This window comes from Hyperolius riggenbachi, chromosome 1 (genome assembly GCF_040937935.1).
Source record: "Hyperolius riggenbachi isolate aHypRig1 chromosome 1, aHypRig1.pri, whole genome shotgun sequence".
Lineage (NCBI taxonomy): Eukaryota > Metazoa > Chordata > Amphibia > Anura > Hyperoliidae > Hyperolius > Hyperolius riggenbachi.
In genome coordinates this window covers 141,438,890-141,453,539 of record NC_090646.1, presented here as the reverse complement: position 1 = coordinate 141,453,539, position 14,650 = coordinate 141,438,890, and the positions used below count along the sequence as shown (strand labels likewise).

General features: G+C 46.8%; 1 protein-coding gene across 2 annotated transcripts in view; it reads left to right on the top strand.

The window, feature by feature from the left end:
- The first annotated feature begins 11,799 nt into the window (after positions 1–11,799).
- The window catches only part of FRG1 (FSHD region gene 1), a 40,062-nt gene continuing 37,211 nt past the window's right edge, over positions 11,800–14,650 (top strand). For both annotated transcript variants that reach the window (XM_068268713.1, XM_068268709.1), the window contains exon 1: positions 11,800–11,881. The gene's annotated coding sequence lies outside the window, so the exon portion shown is untranslated. The remainder of the gene's footprint in view (positions 11,882–14,650) is intronic.

The following is a 14,650-nucleotide window of genomic DNA, read 5'->3' as shown; positions in this document are numbered from 1 at the left end:
TTTTGAGGCATTTGGTTTCCAGATTACTCCTCACGGTTTTGGGCCCCTAAAATGCCAGGGCAGTATAGGAACCCCACAAGTGACCCCATTTTAGAAAGAAGACGCCCCAAGGTATTTCGTTAGGTGTATCACGACTCACGAGTTCATAGAAGATTTTATTTTTTGTCAAAAGTTAGCGGGAATTGATTTTTATTGTTTTTTTCACAAAGTGTCATTTTCCACTAACTTGTAACAAAAAATAAAATCTTCTATGAACTCACCATACACCTAACGGAATACCTTGGGATGTCTTCTTTCTAAAATGGGGTCACTTGTGGGGTTCCTATACTGCCCTGGCATTTTAGGGGCCCTAAACCATGAGGAGTGGTCTAGAAACCTAGAAATGCCTCAAAATGACCTGTGAATAGGACATTGGGCCCCTTAGCGCACCTAGGCTGCAAAAAAGTGTCACACGTGTGGTATCGCCGTACTCAGGAGAAGTAGTATAATGTGTTTTGGAGTGTATTTTTACACATACCCATGCTAGGTGGGAGAAAAATTCTCTGTAAATGACAATTTTTTTGATTTTTTTTGTTACACACAATTGTCCATTTACAAAGATATTTCATCCACCCAGCATGGGTATATGTAAAAATACACCACAAAACACATTTTACTACTTCTCTTGAGTACGGCGGTAAAATTCATTGAGATGGTAGGTTGTATGACCGAACAATAAACCGTTAAAGCTGCAGTGGTCTGAATGGAAAAAAAGGCTCTGGTCCTTAAGGGGCGAAAAGACTGTAGTCCTTAAGTGGTTACACTACTAAAAGTGGCATTGGTATCATGCAGAGATAATGTTGAATGTGATTTAACCATGAATTCAACATTCCACTCTTGCTAGACGTAAGGCCGAAAGCGGAAGATCTGTTTTTACAATGTGCTCATTTTGAAAGAGAAAATTGATAATTCTGAGAAATAGTGCTAGTTTGGCGTTATAGGTTTACCCTCAGGCTGAGCTTACTGGGAACAGATTTGCAGGAAACATCATACAATACGTTCTGTTTTACAATAGCTTTCTCTCTGCCTCTATGAATCAGCGCTCTTACAATGCATTTTATGGGGTATGTAAAATGTATATGAACCGGAGAGAAACTATTGGATGCAATTAGCTCTGATGTGTTTGCATCTAATGCTTTTAGACACATCATCGTTTTTCATGCAGGAGTTTTCTCCCAGCCACCAGTGCGACTTTGTAAATCAAAATAAATATAAAGGTAACAATAATTTAAATTATCTGGGGAAATAGAGTTTGCCTGTCTGCAATAGTGACATATAAAAATTAGCACTCACCTGGAAATTGTGCTGAAGCAACGCTCCCACTCACCGGGCAATTACTCTTTAAGACAGGGCTATATAATAACTTCCTAAATCTCAGACTTGGGAAAAGATGTTTTTTAGTGTGGCTGTGAGAGGAAGACTGAACAACATGTGCAGGAGTGAGGAAAGAGCTGGAGAATGAAGAGGAGCACGGTGCCCAATCAGAATACCGACAAGCCCTTCTCTCTAATCTCTGGAGGATCCACGATTGGCAATGGGTTACTGGAGGAGGCTGTGGATAGACCAGGATCATCCACCAGGCAACTTAGGCAGATGGTTGGGGCCTAGTGGGCATCAAGGGGCCACCCGCCACCTTCTCTGACCTCTCTCCATTTCAATTTACCAAAAGGATCACAAGGGGGCCCCAAATCTACTACCTTGTCCAGGGCCCCATTACATCTTAATCCATCTCTGGCTGTGGGAAGCCTTATTAGGAAGCAGAGGCTTCCCTCTTCTTAGATACGTATGTGATTTTGTACCCGAGCTTCAGCTTATCATATTAGGGGCAGTATATCTACGCCCTGCCGGACTTCATCTAAAGGGTGTAGATACTCATCTTCTGTTTCCTATGCGCGCTTGCCCCGCCGGCAGACCTTAGAGCAGTGGTCCTCAAACTACGGCCTCGTGGGCAATACGGCCCTCCGAGGTTTTTTCACTGGTCCCCAAACACAAAAATGTATTACTTATAGATTCAGTCCACTGCACTTTTAACCTCCCTGGTGGTATGATTACTTCCAAATTTTAGTTTTAAAAGCAGTAGATTTTTTTCATGAGCTTTTAGACCCTAAAAATCATAATGCTAGATAGATCTGTGGCAGCCCTGCACATTACACACCTTCCATGGATCCAACCTGGGATTACCACTCTGAGCAACAGATTTCTGTCCCGAGCCTGACTCGGGGTTACCTCCAAGAATATAGAATAGCAGTGCTGACACCACCCATCCACATACTGTAGAAGCCAGTGAGCAGTATTTCGCTGGCATCCAATTCTGCATCAGGTGACACTGCTGTCCAATTGGACGGCAGGCTGTCACCTGGGTATGTTTCACTGTCTGGTGCACAAAGATGTTCTTCGAGCGTCGCATAACTGAATGCCTGCTGCTGGGAGTTCTCCTATGGGCATGATTGAGCGGAATCAATACCTAGACTCAATGCGATGTTTTTCCACATCATTTTATGTATGTTTCGGCCCCCAGCAGTCTGAAAGAGACACTGAAACGAAAAAAAAAATATGATATAATGAATTGGTTGTGTACTATGAATAATACTAGAAGATTAGCAGCAAAGAAAATATTCTCATACTTTTATTTTCAGGTATATAGTGTTTTTTCTAACATTGCATTATTCTATAATATGTGCAGATTACACAACACTCAGCATTCAAAATGATTCTTTCAGAGCAGTCTGTGAAGTAATGACCTCTCCTCTAGCAGAGAAAAAGTAAATAGTTCACTTACAGTTGAGATAATAAAAGTCAGATAACAGCCCTCTCCACCACTAACTTAGTCGGAGAGCTTAATGGCTTGTTTGCATAGAGATAACAACTGGAGTTTCTCAACTCTTCCTGTACTGGAAACAATTAGACTGATGTATCTGATCTTAATGTTTTATTTCTTAGCTGTACTACACATACAAATCATAATATCATAATTTTTTTTTCGCTTCAGTGTCTCTTTAAGTAGGTTGATCCAGCCCTTGACCGAAAAAGTTTGGAGACCCCTGCCTTAAAGGGCAGATTGGTGAATGGCAACTTACGTGTGTTTCCAAAGCCAATCAAAGTGCTTGATTAACTAATAATCTCTGCTGTAACAAACAGAAGAGTATACATTGAAAAACTGTAAAAAAAATTGTCTTTTAAAGGATACCTTAGTCCTCAGTTCACATAACTAGCATATCCGCTCCGTCCACATCACCACCTGTCTGCTTCATCCACCATACTTTCCACAGACATCCGCTGCTGCTCTGACAGTATAAACATCAACTGGAGTTCTACCTAGCAACAGGGAGGATTCTGATTGGTTCACCAGGAACCAAAGGCAATTTCTCATGCTTCAAAATTCTCATTGGGTTTTGGCAAACCAATGGGGTGCCTCATTATGCTGGGTTCTGATCTGCTTCTCCCTTGCAGTGGTCCGAACAGCGGAGGCAGCGGCAGCACAAACAAATGAACGGGACAGTCGAGTGGGCGTTTTGCATGCAGCGATCAGCCACTGTATCCAATTTGCGGCGTTTGCAAGAAAATGCAGCAGGTTGGGACTTTGCATTTGTGGTCCAGTCTGTGTGCATTGCGTTTGCATTCTGATTGACATGGTGAACACATCCTATTAATAACATAATTCACCATCCGATTGTGCATTTTTTTGCATTCTGGAAAACCCTGCATTTTTTACTGCCATGTAAATGGGCCAGTATTCTGGAGTTACACGTTCTGATTTCACAATCCAACTGCCAGCAGCTGTGAATGGCCAAATTCTGTAATAGAGCTAAAAAGTCCATATGTATAGTCAGTAAATCTGTACCTGAGCAGGCCCACATGCAACGCGTGCTCAGCTGACAGTTACAATTCCAACTATATAAAAATAAATACATTTGTATTACTATTTTGGATTTATATAGCGCCAGCATCTTCGGTGGCGCTTTACAATATAGAATACACAGTACAGACAGTTACAAGGCAATGCATTACAGTTAAAGGATCAGGGGTGTAAGTTCAAATTATGGGGCCCCCCAGCAAAACTTTGATGGGGCCCTCGAAATGTTCACAACCATTCCCTTGCCTCTCCTCAGTGATCCTCACAACATGGGGTCCATCATACAAGGGTCATAAAACAAATGTGGCCATCAACCCATAACATGTGTTGCCACAAAAACACCTTATCTAAAGTATTGGAGAGCAGGGGCGCCTTTACCTACAGACAATATAGGCGGCCGCTTGGGGGCGGCAGGAGAGGGGGGGCGTGCCGGAGGGGGGGGTATTTCAATCAGCCTTTCACCGCTGTCACTGTATGTGCGTGTGACAAGCTCGTACCGATCGTTTCTTTCCCTGGAGTTCTCTGCCACCGCCTCTATGTACGCCCCCCGGGAAGCTCCCAGCCAATAGATTAACCTTCAAGCAGTGTTTTACACTGCTCCAATGTTTACACCTCCCTCCTCTCGGCCAGCCCCCCTCTTTAGCAGCAGCCGCACGGGTATCTTGTTTACCTCGTGTGGTGCCGCCCCTAACTCCGCCCCCCCCGCGTGATTCGCCAGCCAGGGCGCCGGATGCTGCTAGCTAGCTAGTAGCTAGAGATTGTGCATCCGTCCTGAGCCCCCTGGCCCGCTGCGGTACTCCGTGTCTGGCTGCGATCATTCATCCCCCTCCCAAAACACGTGGCTGGTGGCTTTTAGTCAGCCTGAATGTAGACACAGCCAGCACAGTGACACAGCAGCACACAGTGAGCAGAAATTGAGACATTGAGGTAAGCCAGCCACCCTGGCCCCTATAGGATCTTTCCTGGCAGTGGACAGTCTACTCTCCTGAGTGTGGAAAGTTATTGTGTAATGCCAGCAGTCGCCATCCTGTAAAATTAAACAATTTTTATTGTGCAGTGAATTTGCTATATCATATAGCACATTCACTGCACAATAAAAATCCTTTGATTTTACAGGATGGCGTTTGCTGGCATTACACAATAACTTTCCACACTCAGGAGATCAGCTAATGCAGTGTATGTATGATGCATCGTGTCACCAGACTAGAGGACCAAATTGCAGCTGTTGCTGCTTCCTGTAGAAACAGTCACAAGAGTTGGTTTGACTTTCTCTGCAATCCTCCACCAAACATACAAGTCTGCCCTGCTGGCCAGGGCCGAGCCTGGTCGGGTGCTGCGGGTGCATTGCACCTAGGCGCCTGTCTCAGACAGGCGCCGCCTGGCCGCTGCTCACCCCCTGTGGCCGCCGCTCCCTCCGTCCCTGTGGCCACCGCCGCTGCTCCCCCCTCCCTCCTGGCGCCTCACTCAGACCTCGATCAGGTGGCGACCAATCGTGCGGGCGCTAGGACCCAGCACCTGCCCTGATATGCGAAAGTGACATCACTTCCGCATATAGAGCGGGTGCGTCCGGCGCCCGCTCGTACTGGTCGGGTCGCCACTGATCCTGAGGTCTGCAAGGTGAGGGGGAGCAGGAGCGGCGGCGGCTGGGGGGCTCCCTGTCACTCACTGCCTAAAGTGGCTCCCTGTCACTCACTGCTCAAACGGGCTCCCTGTCACTCACTAGCTAAAGGGGCTCCCTGTCACTCACTGCTCAAACGGGCTCCCTGTCACTCACTGCCTAAAAGGGCTCCCTGTCACTCACTGCTCAAACGGGCTCCCTGTCACTCACTGCCTAAAGGGGCTCCCTGTCACTCACTGCTCAAACGAGCTCCCTGTCACTCGCTGCCTAAAGGGGCTCCCTGCCACTCACTGCTCAAACGGGCTCCCTGTCACTCACTGCCTAAAGGGGCTCCCTGTCACTCACTGCTCAAACGGGCTCCCTGTCACTCACTGCCTAAAGGGGCTCCCTGTCATTTACTGGTGAAAAACGGTCTCTTATTATGTGCATTTACTGGTGAAAAGCGGTCTCTTATTATGTGCATTTACTGGTAAAAAGCGGTCTCTTATTATGTGCATTTACTGGTGAAAAGCAGTCTCCTATTATGTGCATTTACTGGTGAAAACGGTCTCTTATTATGTACATTTACTGGTGAAAAGCTGTCTCTTATTATGTGCATTTACTGGTGAAAAGCGGTATCTCATTATGTGCATTTACTGGTGAAAAGCGGTCTCTTATTATGTGCATTTACTGGTGAAAAGCGGTCTCTTATTATGTGCATTTACTGGTGAAAAGCTGTCTCTCATTATGTGCATTTACTGGTGAAAAGCGGTCTCTCATTATGTGCATTTACTGGTGAAAAGCGGTCTCTTATTATGTGCATTTACTAGTGAAAAGCGGTCTCTTATTATGTGCATTTACTGGTGAAAAGCGGTCTCTTATTATGTGCATTTACTGGTGAAAAGCTGTCTCTCATTATGTGCATTTACTGATGAAAGGCTGCCTGTCATTACGTGCATTTACTGGTGAAACGCTGTCTCTTATGTGCATTTAGTGGGGAAATTTTGTCAGTAAAAATAATCTTTTGTCAGTAAATTTTTAGGTATTTGTCAGTAAAAAATAACGTGAAAGGTTGGCAACACTGGCAGGCTGCGCGGCGCAACGGGAAAGATACAGGCAGCCCACCTCACGCTTGGGCTTGGCGGGGGGAGGAGCCGACGACAGCGAGCGAGAGTAGGGTGACCGCAGACAGCCATAAATACGCAGTGTGTGACTGCGTCGCACTCGCAGAGCCTCTCAACCTGAGTCAGTCCAGAGACTAGCAGATTGGCAGGCAGCCAAAGCCAGCCAGGAGCAAGCCCATGGAAGAGGGGTAGGAATGGGGTATCACATGCATGCGTAAAGAGGTGGAAGGTGTGGGTGTGATTAGGCAGTACATGGGTGTGGTTATGTGGTTGGGCGCGGTTAATTTAACCACTCCCATAGGCGCCAGAGAAAATCTTGCACCCAGGTGCCAGGCACCCCAGGCTCACCCCTGCTGCTGGCTGTATTATTTTACACTAGTGACTTTAGCCCGTTTAAAAACGGGCTAGGTCTATCTCTGCGCACCCGTCACACGCGTGCTGTGAGCAGGGACAGTTGCCTTTTATTATATAGGATTGTTGTCTTCTCTGTGCATTAGGAAAATATCAGTCCTGTACCCTCACTGCAGCACTATGCAGGGCTGTGGAGTCGGAGTCGGAGTCGTGGAGTCGGAGTCGTGGAGTCGGGCAATTTTGGGTGCCTGGAGTCGGAGTCGGGAAAAAAGGCACCGACTCCGACTCCTAATTAATTTGTAACTGTAATTAAAATAGAAAATATGATAAAATGTTCTATTTCTCAGATAATAGTCATTAAAAATAATGTATATATACAGTATATATACAGTAAAAGCTGTGCTTAGTCCACAAAAATGAAATAAACCAATCAAAATTAGTTACTTGTGCTGCTTCAATAAAGCAGTCCCTGTATTTTTAAGGTCAGATATACATATCTGATTGTGACTGTATATATGATGTGTACACAGGAATCTCTTATATATACTAAATAACATCTATGCTGTAAGAATAAAGCCTGATGTGTAGCTGTGTCACTAATACAGATTGTCAATGAGATGGAAATAATTCTGCACTGATGCTGATTTATGCAAATGTATGCACTCCCTTTGCTGATGAAATCAAATAATTTAATATGTTGTTAAAATTTGGTTTGGTGACTACAAATTAAAGGGTACCTGAGACGGATGAAAAGTAAAGTTTTATAAATACCTGGGGCTTCCTCCAGCCCCCTTCAGGCTAATCAGTCCCTCGCTGTCCTCCACCACCCGGATCTTCTGATATGAGTACTGGTAATTCAGCCAGTCAGCGCTGTCCGGCCGCATGCCGCTCCCACAGCCAGGAACATTCTGCACCTGCGCAATAGTACTGCACAGGTGTAGTATGCTCCTGGCGGCGGAGTGTGTGCATGCGCACTACGCCCGACTGGCTCAAGTACCTGGACTCATAGCAGAAGATCCAGGTGGTGGAGGAGGACAACGAGGGACTGATTATCCTGAAGGCGGCTGGAGGAAGCCCCAGGTATGTATAAAATTTTAATTTCATCTGTCTCAGGTTTACTTTGTTACACAGTAGTACTATACTCTGCATATGCACTCCCCACAGAGCTGCAGGGAATCCACTGAGAATTATGTGCACATTGAACACAGAGGTATTGTCTGTCACCCAGAATCTCCTCATTCCCCTGCAGAGTACCTGCACATCATTCTTACATGTACCCACACTTACATTGCCTAGGGCCTGATAGATGTTCTTTGTTCCGGTTTGTACCTTTTACAAGTACTCTTACCAAGGACTAGTTTTAGTCTAAAGGGAATAAATATAGTAGTCTACATATCCTTCTCACTTCAGTTGTCTTGTAAAATTCCTAAGCGTTGGCAGTTAAGAGACAAATTTCATGTTACATACTTTTAATCAACAAAATTGTAATATGCAAATTAGAGGAGTCGGAGTCGTGGAGTCGGAGTCGGTGGAATCCTAAACTGAGGAGTCGGAGTCGGTGGATTTTTGGACCGACTCCACAGCCCTGGCACTATGGGGGGGGGGAAGGGGTTGACTGCCGGCAAGGAGGAGGGACACGGATACGCCAGATGGGGGCGCCACAGGTTCGCTCGCCTGGAGTGACAAAATAGCTAGAGGCACCCCTGTTGGAGAGGTTAGTAGTTGGGGCCTCAACACACCTCTGGGCCCTGCTGCTCCCCCCCCCCCCCCTTTCCCAGTTACACCTCTGTAAAAGATACCTTAGTCCTCAAAATATTCAAAAAATTATGCCATCTGTGTGTGTGGGCAGCACTGTGCAGTTTCTTACTGACTTCATGAAAATGGAGGCTAATGCTAGGGTAAGGGAGGTGTGGTCAGGGCCGTGCCGAGGCAGAGGCGAGAGAGGCTCCAGCCTCAGGGCGCAGTGTAGTAGGGGGCACACAATTCACTCAGCTATCATTCCCCTATTGTGTTTGAAGCAGAGAGACATAAGAAAAGAGGATACATGGCAATGACTGCAAGCCAGATAACTAGAGATTAAGGGGTTGGGGGTTTGGGGGCCCTGGGGCGCCTCTTAGTCTAATAGCAATCAGTGTGTGACGGCTGGGGTGGGTGGGATGAAGAGGCGCACTTTGGTGTCTCGGCCTTGGGTGCTGGAGGACCTTGTCCCGGCTTTGGGAGTGATAAGTCACTGCACTACTCCTCACACAAACACAGTGGTGTCATTTTATGAATATTAATCTTTTAAACAACAATTGGACAGGTCAGCAATGCATCATACATGAAGGTGGAAAATATGTAACTGGTAACACAGCAGTAATAACAGATATGGGGAAAGAACCCTGCCCTAGTGGGCTTACAGTGTAAGGTGTAGAAGGACAGGAAGGGTGAGCCGTGCACAAGGAGGTGGTTAAGTGAGTTGAGAACACATTATGGAAGAGAGTTCTAGAGGAGTGGGGAGATTTGAGAGAAGTATTTTATGTGACATTAAGAAGAGATGACTAAAGAGGAGAAGAGAATGTTAAAGGACAACTGTAATGAGCGTGCTGTGGAGGCTGCCATATTAATTTCTTTTTAAACAATACCAGGTGCCTGGCTGTCTTTCTGATCCCATGCCTTTAATACTGTGAGCCATATACCCCGAACAAGCATATGCAGATCAGGTGTTTTTGACATTACTGTCAGATCTGACAGGATTAGCCACATGCTTGTTTCTGGTGTTATTCAAACACTACTGCAGCCAAATAGATCAGCAGGACAGCCAGGCAACTGGTATTGTTTAAAAGGAGCTAAATATAGCAGCCTCCATATTCTTCTCAACTTCAGTTGTCCTTTAATAGAGCGGAGATTATGTGCAGTAGGAAGGGATGAGACTATAGAGTGCTTTGTAGGTGACGGTTAGAATCTTGAATTGTATCCTTTGTTTGATAGGCACCCTGTGAAGGGACTGGCAGAGCGGATTAGCATCAGAGAAGCAAGAGGAGAGATGGATGAGTTGTGCCGCAGAGCCCATTCCTGGGCCCCTGGCTGTCACTGCTCACAGATCAGCATGGCGGTAGTGCTGGGGATTACCTCTTCCAGTATCAAGTCCCTGATGCGCTACCGTTAAAGGGAGGATGAACAAAGACAACCAGGAGAGCACGGCACAGGGGGTCCTGGTGGTGGAGGAAGTAAGTTGTTCAGGCCTTGTTTAAAGTGGCTCAAGGGGATTGTAGATGTAGAAAGGTGATATAACTACCACTGGTGACAAAACGAGTCCACACTGCTTTTTCTGCAGTGTATATTCAGGCTAGGTTTACAGTTCTCAAAATAATTGTGCATGACAACTCACTGCCAATACAATTCTATGGGGCTTTTCACTGTAAACGGTTGTAACCGATCGCATTATTCTAACTCACTGCATGCAGGCTTTGCATTAAAATCTATGTCCAGTCTCCATTGCAGTTCACGCAAATTTTAATGCATTATAACACGTGTGTTATGCAACTGACCACTGTGAATCCAGCCTTAGACGGGCCCTACTTTCAAGCAGGTTCTGTTCCAGAGGTTGTTTGTAACTAAGTTGAATTTGTTTGTAAAGCTTCAGGAGAACTTGTGTCCACGAGCGCTGCTGAAGATGTGTGGCTCCGTACTGCGCATGCACGATGAGCCCGCTTGTGTATGATGATGAAACGTTGTAGCAGGAGTCACTTGTAAGTAGGGGCTTTCTGTATATCAAATTATTCTCTTAGCACATGCAAATCCCTTCTCCTTCCAATACATCCTTTCCTGGCTTTTTCCCTCTCTCTCTCTCTCTCTCTCTCTCTCTCTCTTTCTCAAATGCCTTCTCTTTCTCTTTGCATTTTCTTTTGCTAAACCAGGGGTCTCAAACTCAATTTACCCGGGGGCCGCAGGAGGCAAAGTCAGGATGAGGCTGGGCCGCATAAGGGAGTTCACGTGTCCCCGCCGCAAAACGAGGGCTGCAGAGCCCAGAAATCGCCCCGGGGGCAATCCGCCGGCATTTCCTGGAAGGGGCAGAGCTTTCAGCTTCAGCTCTGCCCCTCCTGACGTCAATCGCGGCGGATCGCCGCCTCTGCCCGCCCACTCTAAACATAAAAAAAAAAATTGGGAAAATAGGAAAAATTGCCCGGAATCTTCATACAGCCATATTACGGCTGTATAGCGATCCCTGGCCAAAGCGCTGCGGCTGCGTATGGACCCCCTGGAAACTCTGTCAGGAAATGTATTGCTCTTTCTTTTGATACATGTAAAATTACACTACCGTTAGGCTTGCTACTAAAAGTGACATTTACCGCATTTAAAAGTATACTATTTTCCTTCGAAACTTTAAAATCGATTTTCTCAAGAACTATAAGGTCTTTTTGAAAAATTGTTTTTTCCTCTTATTCCTAATGATCTCCTTAACATATCCTGCAAATTTAGGGTTTCTAGCATTTAAGGTGGATTTGCTATTAACCATTAAAGTCGGCGGGTTTTTAAATGTGTATTTTTTTCCTTTGCAACTTTAAAATCGATTTTCTCAAAAACTATAAGGCCGATTTGAAAAAATTTTTTTTCCTCTTGTAGCCACTGGGGGCCCCTACAAGCTCTGGGGCCCTGGGGCCACAAAATATTGTATCGCGGGCCGCAAATGGCCCGCGGGCCGCGAGTTTGAGACCCCTGTGCTAAACAGACCATAAATAGATCTTCTATACTTTACACATCCTGGCCACAAGGGGCACTGTTCATGCCATTCACACACTGCGTGAAGTTATTTCCCAGGGATATGCATAGTTGTCCTTTTAGTGGCGTTAGTCCCAGAACTGGTGATTGTTGTCCTTGCAGTCACGTGATGTGAGCCTGGTTTCCTGTGTGATGATGGGATCTGAATAGAGGCAGGTGAGGAATCATGTGTGTCTCGTGCTATGTATGCTGCTGCTGCTGCGTGTGTGTAGTTGTGCAGTAGCTGGAAAAGAGTGTGCAGAGTCTGTTCTCTATGTATGCTGTGCCTGCTGACAATCTTTCTTTATAAAGTCATCAATGGGGTTTCAAAGGACAGTTCAGGCTTTTCATGATTTGTCCCTAGAAACTGCTGTATATTTCTGACCAGCTGCAATAGAAAAAAAAAGTGTTCTGTCTTTTCTGAGTTTAGCCAAACTGAAATGTAAAGGGTAAACTTGACTTACCTGCGGCTTCTTCCAGCACTAGCAGTGTGTGTGGTCCCTTGATGCAGTTTCACTGCCCCCCAGTGTGCCACTAGCTCATCTGTATTAAGGACCACGAGGCCTGTGGTTCTGGGCTTCTGCGCATGCGCAGAAGCTCATGACCGGAGCTGTGGTTGGCGATCTTATGGACCGTTATCTTTAAAGCCTCATCTACACGGTACAATTTTCCATCAGATAGATGGATCTATTTGATCTAAGAAGGAATTGCATTGTGTGTAGACGTCCAAATTGTTTCAGATCAATTTTGCGATAGATTTTGTTTTGATAAGTATCCAAAATCTAATGCAATCTGATTGGACCGGTTGGTTTTTATCTAATAGATCCTGATCTGATGGAAAATTGTACCGTGTAGATGAGGCTTAAAAGCCAGGGTTCATCCTCCTGGAGCTTTCATTGTTAGCAAAGCTGTTTAACCACTTGCTGACCGCCAGGGGCGTCGCTAGCCCTATTTTGGGGGGCACGTGCCCCCAATCTGTCCTGGGGTGCCACGGATCTGCCCGCTGTTCCCTCCTGGCCAGCTGCCGTCCCCTCCTGGCCAGCTGCCCCCCCGCTGACCCCATGGCCAGAGCTTCAGACCTCGATCAGCGGGCGACCAGATACAGCGGGCGCTAGGACCTAGCGTACACCGCTGATATGCGGAAGTGACATCACTTCCGCATATACAGCGTGGTGCGTCCAGCGCCCGCTCTATCTGGTCGGGTCGCCCGCGGCGCTGATCGAGGTCTGCTGGCTGCAAGGTAAGGGAGGGTGCGCGTCTGTCACTCACTATCTATCGGGGGTCCCTGTCACTCACTAACTGGGGTCCCTGTCACTCACAATCTAACCTGGGAGTCCCTGTCACTATCGGGGGTCCCTGTCACTCACTATCGGGGGTCCCTGTCACTCACTAACTGGGGTCCCTGTCACTCACAATCTAACCTGGGAGTCCCTGTCACTATCGGGGGTCCCTGTCACTCACTATCGGGGGTCCCTGTCACTCACTAGCTAACGGGGGTCCTTGTCACTCACTATTGGGGGTCACTGTCACTCACAATCTAACCTGGGGTTCCCTGTCACTCACTATCGGGGGTCCCTGTCACTCACTAGCTAACGGGGGTTCCTGTCACTCACTATCTATCGGGGGTCCCTGTCACTCACTATCTATCGGGGGTCCCTGTCACTCACTATCTATCGGGGGTCCCTGTCACTCACTATCTATTGTGGGTCCCTGTCACTCACTAGCTAACGGGGGTCCCTGTCACTCACTAACTGGGGTCCCTGTCACTCACTAACTGGGGTCCCTGTCACTCACTAACTGGGGTCCCTGTCACTCACTAACTGGGGTCCCTGTCACTCACTAACTGGGGTCCCTGTCACTATCTATCGGGGGTCCCTGTCACTCACTCGCTAACTGGGGTCCCTGTCACTCACTAACTGGGGTCCCTGTCACTCACTAACTGGGGTCCCTGTCACTCACTAACTGGGGTCCCTGTCACTCACTAACTGGGGTCCCTGTCACTCACTAACTGGGGTCCCTGTCACTCACTAACTGGGGTCCCTGTCACTCACTAACTGGGGTCCCTGTCACTCACTAACTGGGGTCCCTGTCACTATCTATCGGGGGTCCCTGTCACTATCTATCGGGGGTCCCTGTCACTCACTATCGGGGGTCCCTGTCACTCACTATCTAACGGGGGTCCCTGTCGCTCACTATCTAACGGGGGTCCCTGTCGCTCACTATCTAACGAGAGTCCCTGTCACTCACTGTCTAACGGGAGTCCCTGTCACTCACTATCTAACTGGAGGCGCCTGTCACTCACTAGCTAACCTGGGGGTCCCTGTCACTCACTACCTAACTTGGGGGGCTACCATAGGAATGGGGCACTCTGCCTATTTATGTGAAATGCTGTCTACTTATGTGCCTCATGACTGCTGAATTTGTCATGTTGGGGGCCTCATGATTGCTGAATTTGTCATGTTGGGGGCCTCACGATTGCTGAATTTGTCATGTCGGGGGCCTCACGATTGCTGAATTTGTCATGTCGGGGGCCTCACGATTGCTGAATTTGTCATGTCGGGGGCCTCACGATTGCTGAATTTGTCATGTCGGGGGCCTCACGATTGCTGAATTTGTCTTGTCGGGGGCCTCACGATTGCTAAATTTTTCTTGTCGGGGGCCTCATGATTGCTGAATTTGTCTCGTTGGGGGTCACATGATTGCTAACTGCGAGACTATGGGAAAAGCTGAATCCTTATCATATGAGACAATAGCATTAAACCTACTTTTTTAGCTTTTTAAAACAGAAAATAAAACTGGGAGGTTCTAAAAAATTGAATACATTTTTCAGGAGTAGGATGGATGAAATTGTTTATCTTCACAGTTTATTTTCAACTTGGATTTTCCATAATGTTCATGTATGAGTTAAAACGTTTGTACAGTATTTAGTTTAAATTGCTGTTGCTA